The following is a 13,291-nucleotide window of genomic DNA, read 5'->3' as shown; positions in this document are numbered from 1 at the left end:
TTAGTTTCTTTGTAAATTGAATTTGATGTGTGGAATGGTCCACACACTTGAAAATACTATGGTTGGTGAATACACAATTGTACGTTTTCACATACAGATGCAAGTGAAAGAGAAATGCATCATACCAAGTTGAGTACAGAAATTATGAAGGTAGGCTAATTAAATTCCACTCAGAGGGCATTTGAGTGATAGTGTTACCTAGGTGTGCTGTACCTAACCCAGAACTCCACTAGAAAAACAGTGTTTGGAAAACCGAAGAGGTGAGCAGAAAGTTGTGTCACTTGACTTTGGCTCTCATTTGCAAAAAGGTTATATTTCAAAATAGAAGATGGGGCTGGAAAAGTAAACACAGCTGTGTTTTCTCCACCCCAGTGTGAGAATGAAGGGGCTCTTAGGAGTGGCAGGAGGCTAAGTCACTGCTTGGTGCACACTCAGAGCCCCAAATAGAATGCTATTATTTCATTTTATGGCTAACTCAGGATAATATTTTTTATTGTGGTAAAATATACACAACATAAAATTTATCATCCTAACCATTTTTAAGTGTATAAATTCAGTGGCACTAAATACATTCACAACGTTGCACAATTAACACCATTATCCATCTCTAGAACTTTTTTATCAGCCCAAACAGAAACTTCATTCTGCTCTTGATAATAAGAAACAAGCATTTAGGAGTCAAATATGAAAAATACAGGCAGGTACTAATCTTTTAATAATTCACCATTATATTATTAAGAACTCTGACTATATTTTCTCAGGCCAATGAGTCCACAACAGAGATGAAATCCTATATATCTTCAATAAACAGATGTAGGAAAATTATTATTATAGTATTCATATTATAATTAGAATAACAATAAATAAGATAAAACATATTAAAATTATCTTGAATGTCAGTACTTGAAAAAAGGCAAATTAAGTTGTACGAGCTGAACGTTGGTAGAGAATCTGAAAGGTACTTCAGAGCACTGTCAAGATTGCTGGTGTAGGTTTGTTGTGGGTTATTTTAATTAGAAGTATCTCTAGGAAATCTGGAGAGCTGTGTTCATTAAGGTTTTTTTGTTTTACTCCCATAAATAGTAAGGTAACATGGTAGAATTTTCCCGAAGTTAAGTGGCAAAATCTGATAGAAGGGGTATAAGAAAGATGTATGTGCATGAAAGAAAGCAATTCATTGGAAGTAAGAATGACTGGTTATCAGCAGTGAAAGTGAGAGTACAGTCCATCTGCTAAGTGACAGAAATGGAAGATGGGATGTGATAGGAAGAGCGTCACACAGCTCCTTTTTGGCCACCAGGAGACTTTACCATGGATCAACTTGGTTTTCACGATTGCCAACCCAGGGAGCAGAGAGGCCTCATGGAGGGTGGGAGGAAGAAGTAGCACCATGTAAATCTATCAGCTATTTGCATGGTGGTTCTAGGTAATCTGAGCACTAGTTTCCAAAGATCTAGTATTTCACCAAAGTTTCTAGGTAGTCAATTTTCAGAACACAGTACAGATTTTCCTTTAGCCTTCTAGAAATAATTCCTATGGCTTCAACTGCCAAAGTGGCCTAAAAATGAACACCTGTAATTTCCAAAAGTGTTCTTAAATGTACAGATTCTACACTCAGAATCCAACAGGGCTCTGTTTTCCCCTCCTAGGCCTTTTTTGCAGGTGAGTTGATGATGGGAATTCTCTGAAGAAAGTAGATAATTTATGGCTACCCATGAGGATGGAAATAAGGGTTTAGATTATGAACTCTGATATATACTAATAAGTAAACTATATTAGTTACTAGTGACTAATTATATTAACTTCATTTTGGTTCAGTCCTAATGTTCTAATAGTGTACTTACGTCTACTACCACAGATACTTCACATTTAATGAGCACTTATTTGCCAGTCACTATTCTAAGTTTTTTACCTGTGTTATCTCATTTAATTTTTCCATTTAAGAGATGGGAAATACTGAAACGCAGAGAATTTAGTCTAACTCCAGAATTAGACTTTTAGCTCTTTTTCTATTCTGCCTCACAAGTACAACACAGTCTAAGGAAACATCACTTTGTGCCTTTTAAAATGTGGTGTAATTGCTTCTAAAGACCAAAAAAAGTATCTTCTCCTTCAGAAAGGGTTGTAGGATACTGTTCTAATAATCATACTTTCTTTTTCTTTCAAAACAAAAACAAAAGCACATGGGATGGTAAGATACCAATTAAAAAAAAGAAAGGAAAAAACATTGGGTGTTGTATTATGTCTCATTTTTATATCTAGCTGGATACGCTAATTCTATGTGGATCTTAGAAACCCTGAAATTATAGACTGTTCAGACTATTTTAATCCCTAAAAGCACCGTTGTGAAGCCTCAGTAATATATTTTTAAAATAACAGTTTTACCTTAACCAAATATATTCCAGTTAAATTTAAGAACCTAAAGTAACCACATACTGTCCTTTGTTCAATGAAGATGACTCTTCCTGAAACACACCCTCTGTGGTCAGTTTTTCAGTGACAGGGACTGACTTCATTCAACTGCCCACATTTCCCAGCTCATGGCACTTGGTGAGCAACGGCAAAAAGGTGCCAGGTGGCTGGAACCTGGGTTGCAATTTGTTCTCAGGAAACAGAGAAGATACGTTGCCTTTAACAGGCCCAAACACATGATCTGGGTCTACTTAACATTATTCTTGAACCAACTATGCTAAGAGATTATATCACAGGCAAGAGACGAGAATGAGAACATTTCCGGGACTCAATATAGTTGCAGACTTCTGGGTGGACCCTTAAATGCAGAAAAAAAGGGAAGTACATCATCACTATTTATGCCCAAAGTAGCACAAATAAAAGTGGTGCTTTCATGCTCAAAGTGCACAGTTGATTTTAAAAAGGCCCACGAGTGCATTTTTACTTCCTATTTATTCAATTGCTTTGAACTAAAACCTAAACAAAAATTGATTAAAGTGTTGTAGTTCAAAATAGAAATTTCATGGTGATTGCTTGAAAAGATCTGGATCATCAACTAGAAAAAGTAAAGCAAATCACAAGTTTTAAAAACAATTTCAAATTACTGAGTAGCTAATCACTGAGAAGAAAACAAGGAATATTTTCACTTGCACAAAAATGTACCCAATTTATGCTACTCCTTCAGTTTTCTTTTCCGCAACCCAAAAAAGTTAATCTGTTTTTGAAAAGAGACCGGGACAAACAATATACATAAAGTGTATGCTTTTTGTTGCATGAGGTTTGTACTGTCTCTTAGTATGATTTACATGAGCTTAGGGAAAATCAATTAATGTCATACATCACATCAATAAAATAAAAAATAAAAACCAATATCATCTCAATAGGCTCAGGAAAAAAATGTGAAAAAAATCTAATACCCCTTCATGATAAAAACACTCAACAAATTAGGAACTGAAGGGAACTTCCTCAACCTGATAAAGGACGTTTACGGAAAAGTCAAGCTAATATCATACTTTACGGTGAAAAACTAGATGCTTTCCCCCTAGGATTTTGAACAAGACAAGGATGTCCACTCTTACCACTTCTATTCAAAATATTACTAAAGGTTCTAGTCAGGGCAGTTAGGCTATCAATAAACAACAACAACAAATAATAGATAGCATCCAGATTAGAAAAGAAGTAAAATTATCTCTACACACATAACATGACCTTATTTATAAGAAAATCTAGGAAACCCACCGAAATACTATTAGAACTAATAAGTTTAGCAAGGTTGCAAAATGCAAGATGAATATACAAAAATCAGTTGTAGTCATCTGTAGAATCAATGCTATCCCTATTAGAATCACAGCTGATTTCTTTGTTGAAGTTGACAAGCTGATCCTAAAATTCATATGGAAATACCAGGTATCCAGAATTGCCAGAACAATCTTGAAAAAGAACAACAATGTGGGAGGACCCATACTTTCTGATCTCAAAACTCACTACAAAGCAACAGTAATCAAGACAATGTGGTACTTGCATAAGGATACATATATATATTAATGGAACAAAAAGTCCAGAAATAAACCTGTGTGTCATTGGTCAACTGATTTTTGACAACGGTGCCAACATCATTCAATGGGGAAAGAACAGTCTTTTCAACAAATGATGCTGGGATGCACAGTCACATATAAAGGCAAATTGGACCCTTATAACACACCACATACAAAAATGAACTCAAAATGAATCAAAGTCCTATAAGAGCTAAACTATAAAACTCTTAGAAGAAAAAATAGGGGCAAATCTGCATGGCCTCAAATTTGGCAATGGATTCTTAAATATGACACCAAAGCACAAGCAACAAAAGAAAAAATAGATAAATTAGACCTCATCAAAACTGTAAACTTCTATGCTTCAAAGGACACTATCAAGAAAGTGAAAAGGCAACCTGTAGAAGGGGAGAAAATATTTGCAAATCATATATCTGATAAGGGATATGCATCTAGAATATATAAAAAACTCATAACTCAATAATTTAAAAAGATAACCTATTTGAAGAACAGAAAAAGGATATGAATAGACGTTTCTTCAAAGCAGATAAATGGCCAATAAGCACGTGAAAAGATGCTTGACATTATTAGCTGTGAAGGAAATGCCAAAAAACCCCCCACAAAACCCTCAAGATACCTACAGTGAAGCACTTCACACCCATTAGGATGGCTATAATCAAAAAGTCAGATAATAACAACTGCTGGCTAGGATGTGGAGAAACTGGAACTATCACACATGCTGGTTGGAATATAAAATGGTGCAGATACTTTGGAAAACTGCTTGGCAGTTTCTCAAACGTTTAAACAGAGAATTATCATAGTCCCGGCAATTCCACTCCTAGATATACACTCAAGAAAATTAAAAACAGGTATTCAAAAAAATACTTGTATATTTTTATAATAGCATTATTCATAATAGCCAAAAGGTGGAAACAATCCAACTGATGAATAGATAAACAAAATGTGGTATATCCACATAATGGAATATTATTCAACAATTAAAGGAGTAAAAAGAAATGAAATACTGGTACATGTTTCAAATGGATTACCCTTGAAAACACTATGCTAAGTGAAAGAAGTGTTACAAAAGACCACATATAATTCTACTTATATGAAATATTCAGAAGAGGCAAACCTATTGAGACAGAAAGTAGATTAATGGTGAAAATTTCACCTTTACTTCCAATAGATCAAAGCTACATCTTCAAGTAAAAGGAGTACATATTGGTCATAGTGAGTGTTTTTTATCTTCTTGAACCGTCAATCAGACTCATATAGGAAACATTTTCATTCTTTTGCCAACATATTTTTGAAAATCATAAATCTATATTCATTTTAAAATTTCATCTAAGCAGTATATAATATTTAGATAAACTTGAAAAAGGAATATTGGAGATTCTACTATATCTAATGCACTTAAAAAACACTAACATCTTTATAAGTTCTTCCTCTACACTAATTACCATGGCCCAATTCCTTCTCTTCATTTTACTGTTAGCTTCATTGTAGTAATAATCATCCTTAGATACATGAACTTATTGAACTTATGGAAGAAAAAAATTAAGCTCTTCTATTAAGAGATACCCTTCTATAAAAATTTACCTTTCCAGTTTAGTAATTATAAAAATTTGTAGTATATTTATATTGTTTTATTGATTACATATTACCAATAATTAAAATAATAATTCAGAAGAAATTTTCTAACACTTGGCCTATGGTCATAGTAGATATATATGTACACACACACATATATACACACACACATATATATATTTAATTTATACCAATATTTTTTGTTGCTAAGAAATATGTTATAGTAATCAATAAAAGACCTTCAAGATAAAGGATTAAACTCAGTGGATAGAAATCTGAGTTCAAGTAGAAAAAGGAATGATGTAAAATTTCTGATTGTTAAAGAGCCTGTGCATGTAGTTTTTAGATGGATGATGTCATGTGTCAAATTGCTATGGGACTTCAATTTCATTGGACATACATGAAGGAATGATAAAATAGTTTTATGTTTAAATGTCAATATTTACAATATGTGGGAAATCCCATCCTTTGCAACTGTTAAACTTATGATAGAAAATTTTTATGACATCTTAGTATAAGGAGGTACATTGTTATTAGACTTCTTTTAAGAATAACTGGTCTAGAGTATATATACAAAATTGTTTTCACATTTGAGAGATTTTGCCAAATTGCTCTCTAGAGTAGTTGTCTAGACTTATACTGGCTGTGAGCATTTTCTTTTTCATACACCACCACCAAAACTTGGTGATTTTCAGGTTTTTTAATCTTTCCCAATCTGAATGAGAAAAGGTATCATTTTAATTTGCCTTTGCTCCCCAGTTCTAACACTCTTTGCTTCAATTTAATGCTTTAAGTCTCATCTTAAATACTATTTCCTCAGAGAGACCTGCTCTGTCCACCTCATCTTAAAGTAGATCCTCCCAAGTACCTCTAGCTGTTCTCTATCTCATCGCACGGGTTATTTCCTTCACTATACTTCCAATGACCTGATGTAATTTTATATATTTGCATATTTTATTTATTTATTTATTTATTTATTGCGGTGCACGGGCCTCTCACTGTTGTGGCCTCTCCCGTTGCGGAGCACAGGCTCCGGACGCGCAGGCTCAGCGGCCATGGCTCACGGGCCCAGCCGCTCTGTGGCATGTGGGATCTTCCCGGACAGGGGCACGAACCCGCGTCCCCTGCATCGGCAGGCAGACTCTCAACCACTGCGCGACCAGGGAAGCCCTATTTGCCTATTTTAGATTAGTTTTTATCTCCTACTAAAATGCAAACCCTGTGCAGTCAATTGTATATGTAGTACGTAGCAGAATACCTGGCACACAGTAGACACTCAATAAATACTGCTGAATGAATGAGTGTTTCTGGGCTGAGTAATGGACTGGTGTTATCTTTCACCCTTCCTTCAGAAGACCTCCCACAATCCACTGGGACCATAATCCCTGCCTCCTGGTCTTCCCCTTTGCTACACTCCTTAATTTTATTCTGGATGAACTTCTATGTGCATACCGCCACAAATGCTTTTGCAGTGAACTGTGTTGAACTGTAGAAAAGACAATATAAACACACCGGATAAGGGCTCCCCAGCTATGTGATCTTGGAAAAGTTGCTGTATGTTTCTGCACCTTGGTTACTTAATCTTCGTATGTCTCAGTTTCCTCATCTGTAAAATGGAAATAAGTGAGCCTACTTAGTGAGATGCTGTGAGAAATGAATAACACCAATAAAGCTCCTTAATATGGTTCCTGGAACACAGTAAGTAAGGACTCAGTAAATGTTAGTTATTATTTCCTTGCCAACTGTAATGAAATTTGAAAATATAAGTTAAGTCTATCTGCCACATTCAGTATTATCCTAAATATCAACATAAGGGAAATACATTAAGAAATCCAAGTAATATAAAATCTAATCATAACTTGAGTAACAGGTAGACTAATATCACTGTAAGAATCTGGCATACGGAGCTTTTCAAAGAACAAGAGAAATTATTTTATTATCCTTGCAAATTGAGAAAGTCGTATAAATAGGGCTGGCAGATATGACAGACTTGCCAGGGTACATACAGCTTTTTAAAAACCTTTCCTTCAGAAATACAGATAATTGACCTAGTAATTTTAAAAGCAGTCTTTACTTTCTAGTTATCTTTTTCATTAAGTTTGATGAGTGGATAATAAAAGAGCCAATAACAATTTTTTTAACATCTTTATTGGAGTATAATTGTTTTACAATGGTGTGTTAGTTTCTGCTTTATAACAAAGTGAATCAGCTATACATATACATATGTCCCTTTTTTTAACATCTCTATTGGAGTATAATTGCTTTACAATGGTGTGTTAGTTTCTGCTTTATAACAAAGTGAATCAGTTATACATATGTTCCCATATCTCTTCCCTCTTGCATCTCCCTCCCTCCCATCCTCCCTCTCTAAGTGGTCACAAACCACCTAGCTGATCTCCCTGTGCCATGTGGCTGCTTCCCACTAGCTATGCACCCTACGTTTGGTAGTGTATATATGTCCATGCCACTCTCTCACTTTGTCCCAGCTTACCCTTCCCCCTCCCCATATCCTCAAGTCCATTCTCTAGTAGGTCTGCATCTTTATTCCCATCTTGCCCCTACGTTCTTCAGAACCATTTTTTTTTTTTTTTAGTATCCATATATATGTGTTAGCATACGGTATTTGTTTTTCTCTTTCTGACTTACTTCATTCTGTATGATAGACTCTAGGTCCATCCACCTCACTACAAATAACTCAATTTCATTTCTTTTTATGGCTGAGTAATATTCCACATATATATGTGCCACATCTTCTTTATCCATTCATCTGTCTTGGACACTTAGGTTGCTTCCATGTCCTGGCTATTGTAAATAGAGCTGCAATGAACATTTTGGTACATGACTCTTTTTGAATTATGGTCTTCTCAGGGTATATGCCCAGTAGTGGGATTGCTGGGTCATATGGTAGTTCTATTTTTAGTTTTTTAAGGCCAATAACAATTTTTATAATGATTTCCTGGCTGCCAAACCCAAGTGGTAGAAACAAGGCAGCATTCCAGTCAAGATTTCACCAATTTCTCCCTTTCCCTTCCTGTAACGATGCTCAGAGAAATAACTTCTAGCAAGCATTTCAGTAATAGTAACCTTTATTCAGCATATCCTCTATGGTCATTTTTGAGACCATCAGAAATGTCACTTGACTTTGCCTTCCTTGATGGAAGTACTATATTTGGTACTGAGTATAATTTTAACTAACCTGTGAACACTTTAGATACTAGACCAACTGCTGATGTAGGAACTAGAGACTTCCTGGAGTGAAACCACACATTCAACCCAATGATCAAATTCACGGGAATGAATTAACAATTGCCAAAATATATTCTCTTTTTGAAAACAGTAATATGTCACTTTATCTTGAGATGGCAAACTGAAAAACAGACTGACCATAAGGTGTACTTTGATACATTTAGTAGCATAACAGATTCTGTTAAATTCAGTTAAAGTCACTATGGAGGAATAAATAACACAGAGACTTGTCAAGCTGAAAGAGGTGTCAATTAATAATAATATTAACAAATGTTAAAAATAATCATTAAAAGTTATATACCAGATAATATATTATTGGTTCTAAAGAGCTTCCAGTGGTGCCTGAAACTTTCCAGAATTCTCTTCCTCATTTAGTAATAAGTTAAAAAATTCCTCATTGGCTTAATTCATATTGGCTCAAATACATCAAAAGATAATTACCAACTAAAAACATTTTAAGAATTCTGAAACTACATGTAAGAAAACCAAATGGCTTTTTAAAAATTTTATTATTTATTTATTTAAACATGTATATACTGCAATTTTATTACAATCGCACAAATGAAGTTAGCATGTAGGAAATTTAAATGAAACAGTACTGTAAAAATAGCAGAGAACAAAAAAATCTAAAAAGGAAGTACACCTAAAGCACGAGAATTCAACATTCATCAGTGTTTCGTCTTCAGATTTGATTGACACTTGATGCTTGCAAATTTTGAAACAAACTTGGAGATCATGGTGACTACTGAGAAGAGATTTCAACAACAGCACTAAGATTTGTACATTCAGTTGGTTTGCAATTGACTTGTTAGCCAGTTACATAGTGTATAGTACAGATTTGTCACTGGTCAGATCACAGCATTGAAGGAAAGAAGTACCTTCCTGTAATTAGAAAGGATTCCCTAAACTGCACTCAGCTTAGGACATCTAATGTAGAAACCAAATGGCTTTAAGAAATTTGGCCACATGGGTATAAATAAGGACCTTCATTTCTGGAGTTAAAAAATGTGCATTCTAATTATAAAAATGACAAAGGCAGTATAATACAGAGGAAAAGAAATGATTTAGGAATCAGAAGATCAACTGCATTCACCTATTTAAAAAATATTTGGGTCCCTATAGTGTGTCTGGCACAATGCTGGGCGACAGACAGAGTGGGGAATAAACAGCCATGGTGCTGCTCTGGTGAGGATACTGGGTTGGCCAAAAAGTTCGTTTGGGGTTTTCTGTAACATCTTACGGAAAAACCCGAACAACTTTTTGGCCAACGCAATAGTACAGAGGGGAAATTGGGCAAAACACAAGAAAACCAACTATGGGAAGTGTTGGTTGCAAGAACGGAACAGCAGGCAATGAAAAGAAATGGGATGGGTAATGGGCACAAAGAGGAGTAAGGTAATGAATGCTGACTACACCTATGATGAAGTATTTTAAAGTGAAAAACCTTTAAACTTACGTGACTCAACTGCTATTCTTAAATGTTAAAATATTTGAAATTTGGGAACAATTATTATTGAAAATTATTTGTTGCAATATTCTAACTCTCAATACATATCAAAATTTAAAATCTAATTCAGTGTTATGATGGTATCTGGTATAGTTACCAAAGCATAACCAAAGATTATCAAAATTTTACCATGATTTTGAAAAGCTAATTTAAAAGAACCCTACTATTTGAATGAGCTTGTTTTTTTGTTTTGTTTTTTCTTTTGAGAATAGGCCAGTAGACAAATAAGTAGTGACCAGTAAGATAAGAAGGATATTGGCATGTCTAGTGCTGTTTTAAAAAGTTGAGATATAATGAACATATAATATTATATTAGTTTCAGGTATACAACAAAAGAATTATTTGTATATATTGCAAAAAGATCACCGCAATAAGTCCATTACCATTATCACACAGTTGCAAAAATAATTTTTTTCTTGGGATAAGATCGACTCTCTTGGCAAGTTTCAAATATAAAATAGAGTATTGTTAACTATAGTCACCATGCTGTACATTACATCCCCAGGACTTATTTATTTTATAACATGAAGTTTGTATCTTTTGACCATACTCCCAGCAACCTCCACCTCTGGCAACCACCAATATGTTTTTTTTGTTTGTTTGTCTGTTTGTTTTTTTTTAGATTCCACATATAAGTGAAATCATATGGTATTTGTCTTTCTCTGCCTGACTTATTTCCCTTAGCATAACACCCTCAAGGTCCATCCATGTTGTCACAAATGGCAAAATTTCCTCCTTTTTTATGACTGAAATATTCATATATATAACATTATATATATAAATACACACATATATATAAAATACATATATATGTCTCACTTTTTTTTATCCATTCATCCATTGATGGACACTTAGGTTGTTGCTTCCCTTTCTTGGCGACTATAAATAATACCACAATAAACATGGGGGTACATATAACTTTTTGAGCTAGTGCTTTCATTTCCTTTAGCTAAATACCCAGAAGTGGGATTGCTGGATAATAGGGTAGTTCTATTTTTAAGGAACCGCCATACTGTTTTCAGTAGTGGCTGCACCAACTTACATTCCCACCGACAGTGCACATGGGTTTCCTTTTCTCCACATCCTCACCAACACTTGTTCTCTCTTGTCTTTTTGATAATAGGCATTCTTCAGGTTTTAGGTGATATCTCATTGTAGTTTTGATTTGCATTTCCCTGATGATTAGTGATGTTAAGCATATTTTCATATAACTGTTGGCCATCTGTATGTCTTCTTTGAAAAAATGTCTATTGTGATTTCTGCCCATTTTTTAATCACATTGTTTTTGTGTTATTGAGTTCTATGAGTTCTTTATATATTTTGGATATTAACCCCTTATCAGATATACAGTTTGCAAATATTTTCTCCCACAGTGTAGGTTACTTTTGTTGATGGTTTGTTGATGGTTTAATTTTGTTGATGGTTTCTTTTGCTGTGTAGGAGCATTTTAGTTTGGTCCCACATGTTTATTTTTGCTTCTGTTGCCTTTGCTCTTGGTGTCAAATCCAAAAAAATCATCATCAAGACCCATGTCCAGGAACGTACCACCTATATTTTCTTCTAGGAGTTTTATGGTTTCAGGTCTGAGGTTCAAGTCTTTAATCCATTTTGGCCTAATTTTTATGTACAGTGTAACATAGTGTTCCAGCTTCATTCTTTTGCATGTGGCTGTCCAGTTTTCCCAACACCATTTCCTGAAAAGACTGTCATCCTATTGTATATTCTTGCCTCCTTTGTCATAAGTTAACTGACCATGTGGGTTTATTTCCGAGCTTTCTACTCTATTCCATTGGTCTACATGTCTGTTTTTATGCCAATACCATACTATCTTGATTACAATAGATTTGTAAAAGTTGGAAATCAGGGAGCGTGATGCCTCCAACTTTATTCTTCTTTCTCAAGAATGCCTTGATTACCCAGGGTCTTTTGTGATTCCATACAGATTTTAGGATTGTTTTTTTCTATTTCTGTGAAAAATGCCATTGGAATTTTGAACAGGATTGCTGTGAATCCATAGATTGCTTTGGACATTTTAACAAAGTTAATTCTTCCAATCCATATGCACAGAATATCTTTCCATTCATTTGTGTCTTCTTCAATTTCATTCATCAGTGTCTTACAGTTTTCAGTGTAGAGGTCTTCTACTTCCTTTGTTAAATTTATTCCTAGGTATTTTATTATTTTGCTGCAAATGGAAAATATACTACTGTTTAGATGAGCTTTTTAATAAAGTCTCATCTATTTACATTTTATATTATAAATGTGATACTTTATGCCTATTGTATTTGTAATGAGAGTATCTCTGTCTATAAGTGTTGTAAGGATTGTGATATCTCTCTGATAACAATTAAAAACTTATATATTTCTAAGGAAAAGAAGATGTCCTTAATAAGCAGATTTGACCGAGAACTCTTACTTCAATGGTGGAAGATTTCTGGGAAAGAGGAGGAAGAGGCTAAAAATATTTTAAAGGTAAGAACAAACACTTGCTCTTTTATCTTCTCTTTGTACTAAGGTAAAATTGATACTATGAGATATTATGGAATATTATGCCATACACATATATTTTACATATGTGTCATTCAAACCTGCACAACCACCCTATACATGAGTAGTATTATCCCTAATTTAGAGACAAGGAGAGTGAGGCACAGAGACATTAAATAATTGGTCCAAGGTCATAGTTCATACACCACAGAACACCACTCTATACCGCTCTTAAAACTGAACTCTGGATGACTTTTCTACACGTGAGCAATTCTTTAGCTCAAATAAAGGCTGTTCTCACAATACTAACATAGAGAGTTCTAAAGCTTAGCAAGAGAAAATAACTAGTTGCCTAGCAATTTACCAAGGAAATATATAGCCTGGAGGCCTCACTTCTTACTAGTATCATTTCCTAGTAATATGCTAACATGATAGTATGACTACAGCTTACCCAATAAGAAATTGAAATTTATGA

General features: G+C 34.4%; 1 protein-coding gene across 4 annotated transcripts in view; it reads right to left on the bottom strand.

The window, feature by feature from the left end:
• The window catches only part of UMAD1 (UBAP1-MVB12-associated (UMA) domain containing 1), a 253,280-nt gene that overhangs the window by 14,089 nt on the left and 225,900 nt on the right, over window positions 1-13,291 (bottom strand). Inside the window, exon 5 of one of the 4 annotated variants that reach the window (XR_004351373.1) lies at window positions 7,089-7,182. The exons of the other annotated variants lie outside the window; for them this stretch is intronic. The gene's annotated coding sequence lies outside the window, so the exon portion shown is untranslated. The remainder of the gene's footprint in view (window positions 1-7,088; window positions 7,183-13,291) is intronic. 4 annotated transcript variants of the gene reach the window in all.

Source organism: Phocoena sinus, chromosome 9, assembly GCF_008692025.1.
Source record: "Phocoena sinus isolate mPhoSin1 chromosome 9, mPhoSin1.pri, whole genome shotgun sequence".
NCBI lineage: Eukaryota > Metazoa > Chordata > Mammalia > Artiodactyla > Phocoenidae > Phocoena > Phocoena sinus.
The sequence above is the reverse complement of the archived record's forward strand: the minus strand, read 5'-3'. Positions and strand labels throughout refer to the sequence as shown.